The following is a 12,058-nucleotide window of genomic DNA, read 5'->3' as shown; positions in this document are numbered from 1 at the left end:
TGACCCGCCGCTCATCTGGCATAGAGTAACACACACCGAGTAAATGAGGAAAATCTTGTGGCATTCAGACCATCACACAGCTCATTATTCCTTAATTGTCGATGATTTTGAACTCAACCCCTTGGAAAGGGAATCCTGCGTTGACTTGACACGGACAAGAAAAGTGAATCTTCTAACCGACTGTACATATTGTAGTATGTGAACTCCGGTGCATTTGGTATAGAAACATACACAGGTTTCAGTGCAAAGCACTTACAGTACAAACCTCCTACATGTAATGGACATTTGGGGTCAAAGACCAAGTGCATTTCAGTTGTCTTACGGCATTTCACAAAGCAACATGAATACAGTATCTTTAAATGTCTCAAGGTAGCCATTCTGTCCTTCAAAATGATTGAAGAGCCTTGAGATGTTCCCCGAGATGTTCCCGAAACCCGGAAATATTTGTCAATGGCAAACAGCGACTGTCCTCTACTGTAGGCTACTGTTCGAAACTCCCAATTGAAATGTATACATGAGAGAGGAAGGGAACGCAAGCGAGAGAGAGAGAGAGAGAGAGAGAGAGAAAAAAAGAAAGAGAGCGAGACAGTGTGTGTGAGTGGGCACGTGCGTGTGTGCCTGTGTGTGTGAGAAAGAGTAAGCATTTCAATGTTAGCCTACACCTGTTGTTTACGGAGCATGTGACAATTATAACACTTGATTTGATTTGAGATAGACAGAGAGAAAGAAGAAGTTGTCCGATCTAAAGGAGAAAGATCTCAGAGGTGTACCCTCTTAACAGTACTCCCTACTTCAGCCGGATGGAGAGATCACAATACCTCTCTTTCTCCTCCTGTGTTCTGCTTTACCTCTATCCAATTTTCCATCAACCCTCCATCTGGAGCCTATTCTCTTCATGTGTCCACAGGGACCGGGCCTTCATTAGTGGCTGTACCAGCACCCGAGAATCCCACACGCACCTCTGCTTCTCACATCCCATCACACGAGTGTGTGTGTGTATGTGTGTGTGTGCACGCCACAAGACAGTCCAGGCCAGAGGTGATGGAAACCGAAAAATTCCTATGTCTGTTATCGCCCATCTCCAATCTCCCATCTAGTCTCTCTCCCTTTAAAGCTCTTCATTAGGAAGGGTCGCTCGCTCTCTCTCTTCACCCCTGGTTGTCAGAAACAAACTGGCCTGTCAACTGGGTCTTGGATGTCTTTACTGGTGGCTATTTTGGAAGTTTTGCTGAGAGTATAGACGCAGAGGCACACGGAAAGGAACAAGCACACTCACACCGTGAATATCTACAGACACGCACACAAGGGAACACACACACACCCACACAAACACACACACACGTGTACTAAAGACAAACCCAGGGGTCTGAGTCAGCAGCGGGGTACTGCAGACTGCAGTTAAGTGGATCACACTCACGTGACCTTGAGAGAACTGTAGAGAACTGCTTCTGGTAGAAGTACAGATTTTTTTATGAACCATTGACCTTGTCGGTCAAGGTAAAATGGCAGTTGGGACGTGGTTTAATTTGCCCTCATAAATTGGTTGTCATATAGATGAGGGTAAAGGAAAGCTCTACGCCCTGGTTCGGTGGCTATGTCCCAAATGACCCCCGACTCTCTCTTTAGTGCAATGCTTTTTACAAGAGCCAATAGTGCCCTGGTCAAAAGTAAAGCAGGGAATAGGGTGCCATTTTTGACTCAGTCAGTATGTTAGAGATGCAGTTGGAAAAGGGGGAGATCGATATTCCCAATCAATCTAAGCTTCCGGGGAATCGGCTGCCACACTCGGCTACAGACCTGGCTCACTAGAATCCATAAAACTAATAATGTATGGCTTGTGCAGTTCTTGGGCGAAAGGAACACTCCCATTACCAAAGGAAATCATATAGGATTTCCTGTCAAGCTTCGGTTTTCGACATTTGATTTAGACCCAGTGATTCAGTGTGTTATTCAAAACAAGGTGAATCACACAAAGACAATAAAACGTGGGAACTTCAAATCTGCAATATTAAAGATGATAATTTCATTGTTTTTAAGATATTTATTTCTTCCTTTTTCAGTCCTTTGATTTAAAATATCGGAGATATCTATCAGAAGATAAATATACAGTTGAAGTTTACATACACCTCAGCCAAATATTTTTTAAACTCAGTTTTTCACAATTCCTGACATTTAATCCTCGTAAAAAGTCCCTGTCTTAGGTCAGTTAGGATCACCACTTTATTTTAAGAATGTGAAATGTCAGAATAATAGTAGAGGGCATGATATTTTTCAGCTTTTATTTCTTTCATCACATTCCCAGTTGGTCAGAAGTTTAAATACACTCAATTAGAATTTGGTAGTATTGCCTTTAAAATGTTTAACTTGGGTCTATCTCACCTTAGAGATCCTTTTAATGTCTCTATTTTGGTTTGATCAGGGCATGAGTTGGGGTGGGCAATTCTATGTTCCTTTTTCTATGTTTTGTATTTCTTTGCTTTGGCCGGGTATGGTTCTCAATCAGGGACAGCTGACTATCGTTGTCTCTGATTGGGAACCATACTTAGGTCGCTTTTTTCCACCTATGTTTTGTGGGTAGTTAGTTAGTGTTTTGCACCTGACAGGACTGTTTCGGTTTCGTTTATTCACCTTGTTATTTTTGTTTCAGTGTTCTGGTTTATAAAAGTCATGAACACTTACTACGCTGCGCTTTGGTCCGATTCCTCCTCATCCGACGACGACACCTGTGACAGAATTCCCACCACCAAAGGACCAAGGAGGGTGGGAAGAAGGAGGATTGGACATGGGAGGAGATCCTGGATGGTAAGGGGCCCTGGAGGCAGGCTGGGGAGTATCGCCGTCCACGGGAGGAACTGGAGGCAGCTAAGGTGGAGCGGCAACATTATGAGGGAACATTATGAGGGAACACGGCTGGCAAGGAAGGCAGGGGCACACGGGGGGTGTGGCTTCCAGCGATGCTCTCCAGTCCTGAGCCTCCAGAAGCGCCCTCCAGTCCGGAGCCTCCAGAGATGACGCCCTCCAGTCCGGACCCTCCAGCGAAGCCCTCCAGTCTGGAGCCTCCAGCGTCAACCTCCAGACCGGAGCCTCCAGGGGCGCCCTTCAGTCCGGAGACTCCAGAGGCGCCCTTCAGTCCGGAGCTACCAGCGATGCTCTCCAGTCCGGAGCCTCCAGAGGCGCCCTCCAGTTCCGAGCCTCCAGAGACGACGGCCTCCAGTCCGGAGCCTCCAGAGATGACGGCCTCCAGTCCGGAGCCTCCAGAGACGACGGCCTCCAGTTCCGAGCCTCCAGCGATGACGGCCTCCACTCCGGGGCCACCAGCTACGACGGTCGTCCAGTCCGGGGCCTCCAGCGATGACGGCCTCCACTCCGGCGCCTCCAGCGACGACGGTCGTCCAGTCCGGGGCCTCCAGAGATGACGGTCGCCCAGTCCGGGGCCTCCAGAGACGACGGTGACCCAGTCTGGGACCTACAGAGACGGGGCAGAACTGAAAAAACTTGTGCGAGCAAGGAGGCCTACAAACCTGACTCAGTTACACCAGCTCTGTTAGGAGGACTGGGTCAAAATTCACCCAGGGTCAAACATTTTGGGTAGCCTTCCACAAGCGTCCCACAATAAGTTGGGTGAATTTTGACCCATTCCTCCTGACAGAGCTGGTGTAACCGAGTCAGGTTTGTAGGCCTCCTTGCTCGCACAAGTTTTTTTCAGTTCTGCCCAAAAATGTTCTATAGGATTGAAGTCCAATACTCTAATACCTTGACTTTGTTGTCCTTAAGCCATTTTGCCACAACTTTGGAAGTATGCTTGGGGTCATTGTCCATTTGGAAGACCCATTTGCAACCAAGCTTTAACTTCAATATAAAGCTTCAATATATCCACATAATTTTTCCTCCTCATGATGCCATCTATTTTGTGAAGTGCACCAGTCCCTCCTGCAGCAAAGCACCCCCACTACATGATGCTGCCACCCCCGTGCTTCACGGGTTGGGATGGTATTCTTCGGCTTGCAAGCCACCCTCTTTTTCCACCAAAGATAACGACAGTCGTTATGGCCAAACAGTTCTATTTTTGTTTCACCAGACCAGAGGACATTTCTCCAAAAGTACGATCTTTGTCCCCATGTGCAGTTGCAAACCGTAGTCTGGCATTTTTTGATTTTCCCATGATGCCAAGCAATAGGCACTGAGTTTGAAGGTAGGCCTTGAAATACATCTACAGGTACACCTGCAATTGACTCAAATTATGTCTATTTGCCTATCAGAAGCTGGTACAGTGGTACAGTCAACTTAGTTTATGTAAGCGTCTGACCCACTGGAATTGTGATACAGTGAATTATAAGTGAAATAACCTGTCTGTAAACAATTGTTGGAAAAAATGACTTGTGCCATGCACAAAGTAGATGTCCTAAATGACTTGACAAAACTATAGTTAACAAGAAATGTGTGGAGTGGTTGAAAAACGAGTTTTAATGACTCCAACCTAAGTGGATGTAAACTTCCGACTTCAACTGTATATATATATTTTTTTTGTCGGTCCAATTATTTTCTGTTTCTATGGTGGCCTGTCCTAATATTTTTTTGTGATTCTAGACCTAAAATCTCAGAGGAAATCTATCTATCATCGGTTACAAAATAAGACATTTTCCCTTTCGTGCAAGCTCTCTGGGGTCTAAGTGCTTTCCTCATTCATCCATCCCTCCCTCGCACCCTGGTCTGCGGTTGGTCAATTAATTTTAATAGACACAGGGATAAAGAGGAAATTGAACATTATACCACATATTACACAGAGAGGTATCAGGGTCTTTCTAAAACGCACAACCACTGCTGATATTATTTCTCCCTTAGTACGTTTCCTATTATCCAGCATCTATCTCCTCACAGTGATTGTCTTTTGTAGTGTCAGCGTAAACCCAGATGACTGAGGTGTAGGATTAAGATGCAGTGTGTGTGTGTGTGTGTGTGTGTGTAATATTGAGTCTGTCAGAGAGTGATTTGAGGGATTGATCTGATGCGAGAGGCAGATGTCATTGGGGATGCCTGCCGCTGTAGTCAGGTGTGTGCAGTCTAGCTTGTGTGCTACGGTGTAGGTGTATATATGGTCCTGTATGACTGTTTGTGTGCGCCTGTGTGTGTGTATGACAGTTAGGGGAGACAGAGGGCCCCCTCTTTTCCATCCTTCACTGGGCCATGATGAAATGGAGATAGACTTTAATTTGAGTTTTATGGCAAGCTGGAGCAGAAGGCGAGGGTGGAGAACAGGCACTTGGGGGGGCCTCCAGAGGCATTAGCATTGTGTCTCCTATTTACTTCCCCGTTTCAGAGCCGGGGCTCGACAAACCCGGGTTCAAATACTATTCAAAACATTTCAGACATGTTATCTACGCTCAATTGGCAAACCCCGAACCCCACCCATCGTGCACTCACGGCAGGCTTGAGCAAACGCTCCAAAGGCTTTGGGAGGATTCAAATGTTTTTTGAACCCTGGTGTGGCTGCTGCTTCCTGTCACTAACGTATGAACATTAACTGGGCCATGTCAGCAACACGGTGGAACATGTGTGCATCCCGCCATCGTCAATCACTGGGAATAAGAACAGGATGAGATCGACAGATAGGCCTGGGAAACATGTAAGCATAGAAATAGAATTAACGGCAGTCTACCCATCATGGTACATTGAGTTGAATGCGAATGTCCCCTCGAAAAATTATATTCCTATGCATGTAGCCATCAGACATTGTATGTGGCGCTGTCACTGTGTGTCTGCTTCGCTACACAAACCAATTTCCATTGGAGTCTGGTCACAATATTTGGTTTACGTCCTGTCTCGGTTTTGGGGGGGTGAAACATAAGGACCCACCTTGAGTTTCTGATGTCCTTGAGTCATATGAAGCGACAATTGTGTTATGTACTTTGAGTATGAGCTCTGACTACTCAACCAGCCTCTTCACATGAGTTCTGGTCTGAGTCCCAAATGAAACCCTATTATTATTATTATTATTATTATTATTATTATTATGGGCAATGGTCAAAAGTAGTGCACTATAAAGTGAATATGATGCCATTTGAGACACAGCCTGAGAATGATGTTTCATCCCAAACACACTATGATCCATCACTGATGAGATTAAACAAATGGCTTTTGAATGCCTTGACAGCCATTAGGAGAAAATGTAACATGTCTAGACATGGGTACTGCACACCGCAAGACCACACCAACCCCATCTTGAAAGCACAAGCAACTATACATTAATCAGACCCTTTGTTGTACTTAATTTCGTATTATCCACTTAGTGTCATATCGGCAAAACATGACAGGAATTCGGCGTGCATTCGTTGCAGACGCGTTTCCACACTAAAATATCCTTTCGAGGAGAGCTGTCAACTGGAGGTGATATTGCTAGCTGGGATATTTCTGGAGGAGGACTGGGCTAATATACTGTAGCTCATGCAGTCGGGACTCTCCAGGAAGTTTCCCAGAGCCAACATCTGGCCAGATCTCCAGTAGTAGGCTGATTTCTCCCTCCCTCTCTGTCTCCATCCCAATACTCTTCCCATCCCATCCTCTCTCTTCCTCCCTCCCTCTGACCCCTCCATCTCTTTCTCCATCCCAAACCCTCTCCCTCCCGACCTCTGTCTACCTCTCTCCCTCTGCCCATTCTCTCTCTTTCTCTATCCCTCCCTCCCTCTGCCCTCTCTCTTGTCCCTGCTGGTCCACAGGGACCTGGGCAGGACATAATGGGCTAAGCAGCAGTTTACTGTATTCTAGACTGGAGATGAAAAGGCTAATTCCGCGGGCCGGCCTTTCAATTTGGGACTAATCGTTCTTTACATCTCAAAACCCTGTGGCAATGCAACACTGGAACAGGCCCGGGTGGTTTGGGATCCCTTAATTGTTTTAGATATCTAGGGAAAGGATACTAGTAGACTATAAATAGGTCGAACATTGCACCCTCTTCTTCATATTAATCAAATAACTTTCCTAAAATATACATCAATTAGCTGTGTTTGTTCCCGCATTAAGGTCGCCATTATACTTTTCTAAGAGTCATGTAATAATGACAGATTTCTCCTTATAGATGAATCAATGTTAGGTGTGTTTGTTCCTGCATTGAGGCTATCATTATCCAGTTGACCTTGCGTAATGAAAGTATTCCCTGCCACTTAAAATACCTCCTCCCACACACGGGGACTATAGGAACGCACAGTTCACATCAGCGACAGAGCAAAAAATAACATGTCTGACTTAGACAGGTTCTATCGCTCCAGGCTAAACAAATGGACGTGAATGCCTGGGGACTGTCTGAAGAAGTGGTGGTTTTCAAACTGACATATTGAAGACTGGGATCGCTCTATAACTCTGGATTCTGCTCACTTTCCCAAATTCTCTTCATTTTACTACTTATTCCCTCCTAATGCCGGGAACCTTTCAACCAGGAAACCTTGGGATTTGTTTTGGAATGTCAGTCAGTCGGTGTTGCTGATAGCCACCAAGGCTATGGCTGTTCCAGTCCCAATCCCAGTTGCAGCGATTTCCACCCCAGCTGCGACATATTAGCTGTAGCCTGCGGCTTTATTGATCCGATTGCCCTACATCACAGTTAAATCACCTTAAACCTCCTATTAATCCACAGCTGTCACCTATGATTGCTGAGCACGGGAGTTTTCTGACACCGTGGATCTAGTTTGTGTTTTGAGATATATATGTAGGGTCGTAGGGTCAGTATCAGGCGACCGCAGGTCATCTGGAATACAGGTGTGACCGGTGGCGAGACGCCAATCTGATAGAGTTCCTTTTCTGATGACTAATTCTTTTAACCTCGGAGCAGATCAAACACATCTTAAAATAGCATCTTTAGCGAGGGAGGGGGAGGGGTGTTGATGTATCTCTTTCTCAATCCCTCCAAAAGCTGTCTGCTGCTTCCCATCTCCTGCACCCAGATTTCCTCTGAGGCCCATAACTCCTGAGCGGAGCAGGGATGAACCATTTGCCCAAAGGTCTGGGTCATCACAAATAGACTTGTTCCTACAGCCATCCATCCCCCCCCACCACCGCTTTCTCCTGACACGGCAGCTTAATGCACTCCGCACCCCGGGATAATATTTACTGCCGCAGTCAGTCTCGCGACGCTCCGAAGGCCGATCCGATATTGGTTACATTCAACTCCCATATCGATTCTGCATAATCATTGAACCTTTTTTTTCTTCCTCCCTTCGCTTGTCTCCGGTCTCTCTTTCCCTCCCATCCCCGAGTAAGGTCACTGCTTTAAATCTAAAGGACGGCGAGTTAATGAACTGATGCAGCAGAAATTAAAACAGCGTTTCAAGTCCTCTTGCGAAAGGGGGGCAATATTTCAACAGTGCACGGAGAATGGCACTTAACTGCTACTTTGAATTGTAAATGGGAACAGTGTTGGTGGCATTGGTAGGTCTTATTACTGCTGATTACATAGAAAATGGACAGGGGAGATGTCCGCTTCCATGTACTTGTAAGATTACAGGTTACAGTCTATTAGCCTTTGACTGCTTTTGGTTTAGTCCAGGTTCTAGTATAAAGAGAAACACCAATGAACAACATGGTGTAACGCTTGTCGTCTGGGGAAGGAGGGGTGGACCAATGCGCAGCGTGGTAAGTGTTCATATTTTAAATATTTTAATGAACACTGAAAACAAAACAATAAACAACCAACGAACAGTCCTGTAAGGTGCAACACAACACTAAACAGAAAATAACCACCCACAAAACACAATGGAAAACAGGCTACCTAAATATGGTTCTCAATCAGGGACAACGATTAACAGCTGCCTCTGAGAACCATACCAGGCCAAACACAGACATAGAAAATCATAGACAAACTAACATAGACAACCCACCCAACTCACACACTGACCATACTAAAACAAAAGACAAAGCAAAGGAACTAAGGTCAGAACGTGACACATGGACAGCTGCTTTTCACTTTTCACTTGTATAGGGCAATGAAATCCATTTAAGACATGATTCTTAAAGGTCGGACTAGAAGTGCAGGAATAACTAAGGCTAAAAAGACATAACTATTTTATGGTTTCTAAAATCCCAGCGATAGTAATCGTCTATGATAAAAATCGAATGTAAAAAAAATGTAACCAGGCAGTGCCTTCCAACTTTATTAAAATCCACTCTTTTTAAACAGGGCCTATTGTAAACAATGCATTATTAATAGGAGCTAGCGTTCAAATATTAAGAAACAGAGAAACTAAATTAAGAGTAGGGGCGAAACAAATGCTCTTCAAAGCAGATAGTTAAGGGACAAAAGCACTACAAAGGGGTGCAATGTTATCATGGGACGTCGTACTACAAATAAACCACAGATGAAACCAGGGACCATTGAAACATCCTATTAATGAGGACAGGCAGGGGAACAAGACAGGGAGAGAGAGAAAGTGAGAGCGAGAGAAAGTGAGAGCGAGAGAAAGGGACAGAGAGAGAGAGAGAGAGAGAGAGAGAGAAAGTGAGAGAGAGAGAAAGAGAGAGAAAGTGAGAGAGAGTGAGAGAGAGAGGGGGGGGATAGAACTGGTGAAGCAAATGTCGCTGCTTTGAAATGGGAGTCGAGAGTACAAGAAAATGGGGGAAGGATGTGAAAAAAGGGAATATGGGGTGGAAGAGGGGGTAAGAGAAGGGTCATGACTGCATGTGGTCCAAGAAGGGAGGCTAGGGGTCAAGTTCAGGGGACACAAGGCCAGAGAAAGGGGTTTGTCTCAGGATTTTAACCACCATAAGTCCTTTTTAACCGGTAAGCACGGAATGTTAGCTTTAAACAGGTAGCTCTATTGTATCGTGTTGTGGATCATTTGTGAGGGAAAAACCCTAACCTATCTCATACACCTTATCTGAACGATTCAGACTGGAAAGGACGGGACCGTGCACTAATACTGACCTTGACCCATTGTGAAAAAATAGGTGAAAGAAAAATAGCAACGCATACTAGAATTCTTTCAGACAGACAAAAGGAGTACAGAGGCAGGCACTGATTGGTTAGTATAGAGTTGAGAGAGAAGAGGGCAGAGGTAGCCATCTTCAGAAGGTCCTGCACAGAAACACAAAGGAAAAAGGCCCTAAGGATGGGACCATAATGAGTCACTCTCCAGAGTGGCCTCCTGCCAACATCGAGCCAAGGTCAGGGACGGGACCTTGCTTTAACATTGGAATAGTGATGGACTGCAACGTCCTTGTGATGTCCAATGGGGGTAACGACCAAGCTAATATACTACCGCCTCACAATAATAATAAAATAAATGTTTCCCCCAGAACAGAAGACGGGAGGCAATTTGATAGCCGGGACTAAATAATGTTCATCCTGTGTTTCAGTTAATGAGAGCGTGTCAGGGTTTTGGTCAGCGCTAATATAATGGAGACTGAGAGCCTTTATTGTTTAATGAGGGAGAGATAATTAAGAGGGTATCAGCTATAGTGGAGGAGAAGGAGAGAAGGAGAAGGGGAGGGAGGGAGGGAATAGCGGCGGCTTTGGTCTTTGAAGACGGACGAGGCTCTCCTCGTTGGAAGTCTTTCTGGGATGGCGGGTCACGGAGAGGTACGACTCATTACGGGAGTGTTGGGATTTGATGAGAGCTCTGTAGCCACATAATTAGCAGGCCCTAACATAGGCAGGGCAGCAGGCCAACAGGACCCTAACACAGGGAGTGTAGCTGGCCAGTGGTAGGAAAATAATTAAATTGTCATACTTGTGTAAAAGTAAAGATACCTTAATAGAAAATGACTCAAGTAAAAGTGAAAGTCAAAAGTAACTGGAATTGCTCAAATATACTTTAGTATCAAAAGTAAAAGTAAAAGTACACATAATTTCAAATTCCTTATATTAAGCAAACCGGACGGCACAATTTTCTTGCTTTTTTCTATTGACGGATAGCCAGGGGCACACTACAACACTCAGACATAATTTACAAACGAAGCATTTGTGTTTAGTGAGTCCGCCAGGTCAGTAGGGATGACCAGGGATGTTCTCTTGAAAAGTGTGTGAATTGGACCATTTTCCAGTCAAAATGTAACGAGTACTTTTTGGTGTCATGGAAAATGTATGGAGTTAAAAGTACATTGTTTTCTTTCGGAATGTAGTGAAGTAAATGTAAAATTTGCCCAAAAATATAAAGAGTAAAGTAAAGTACAGACACCCCCAAAAAACTACTAAAAGTAGTACTTTAAAGTATTTTTACTTAAGTACTTTACACCACTGTAGCTGGCCAACAGAACCCTAACACTGGATGTCTCTAATAGTTTCTCTCTTTTTTTTCTTTCTCTATATGTGTCAAACTTTCTCTGTCACTGTCATCTCACTATCCCTCTCTCTCTCCTTCTCTCCCCGTCTCTCCCTATGAATAAGTGCCTACTATGGCGGAGGTTGGGCAACTGGCAGTACAACATCACAATGATGAGAAGTGTAGCTAAAGCTTGTCATACGCCGTATATCCCAAACCCCAGCCACAGCCAGTTAGGTCCTATTCCTTGGCCAACTCACGGAGTAACATTTCCCGCCTGCCAAAAAGCTGTCCCATTCCATAATATTAAGACCAGAAAGTTTAAATTAAGAGGCTGATGGGGGTTGGGGGGTGGGGGGTGGATGTTGATGGCGAACCAGACAGAGCGAGTGTGTTCCTAACTCCAAAAGCCCCAATCCAATTTGGCCTAATTAAGTCCATACAAAAGTTCATCATAAATATTTTCCTTTCTACAGCGCCGAGGTCTATTGCATTATATTCACTATGTCTTCTTTTTCCCTTTGTTCTCCGGTCGTCTCCTGTCTCAGCCAATCAAATGATGTTGTTGGTAATTAGTGGCTTCCTCTGCCTTGGTCGGGCAGGTGCTAATGAGGGTGATGCGATTAAGGGGGGCATGGGGGAGAGGTTGAACTTGGGACTGTGCAAGGTGATCAGAGGGCCCGGGGTTAGGGGGGAGTGGGGAAACTTGGGGCCCGAGACAGACAAGATCAAATAGAGACACAATAGGCTTGACGAACGGCAGATCCAGCATGGCAACAACCCGTTTGATACTGAACACTGATCAACGTTGA

The 12,058-nt window shown here is 45.1% G+C and overlaps 1 protein-coding gene across 3 annotated transcripts in view; it reads right to left on the bottom strand.

Moving 5' to 3' along the window:
* LOC112261424 (catenin alpha-2) overlaps positions 1-12,058 on the bottom strand; it is a 700,693-nt gene that overhangs the window by 122,071 nt on the left and 566,564 nt on the right. The window lies entirely within an intron of this gene.

Source organism: Oncorhynchus tshawytscha, linkage group LG11, assembly GCF_018296145.1.
Source record: "Oncorhynchus tshawytscha isolate Ot180627B linkage group LG11, Otsh_v2.0, whole genome shotgun sequence".
In the NCBI taxonomy this organism is placed as follows: domain Eukaryota; kingdom Metazoa; phylum Chordata; class Actinopteri; order Salmoniformes; family Salmonidae; genus Oncorhynchus; species Oncorhynchus tshawytscha.
The sequence above is the reverse complement of the archived record's forward strand: the minus strand, read 5'-3'. Positions and strand labels throughout refer to the sequence as shown.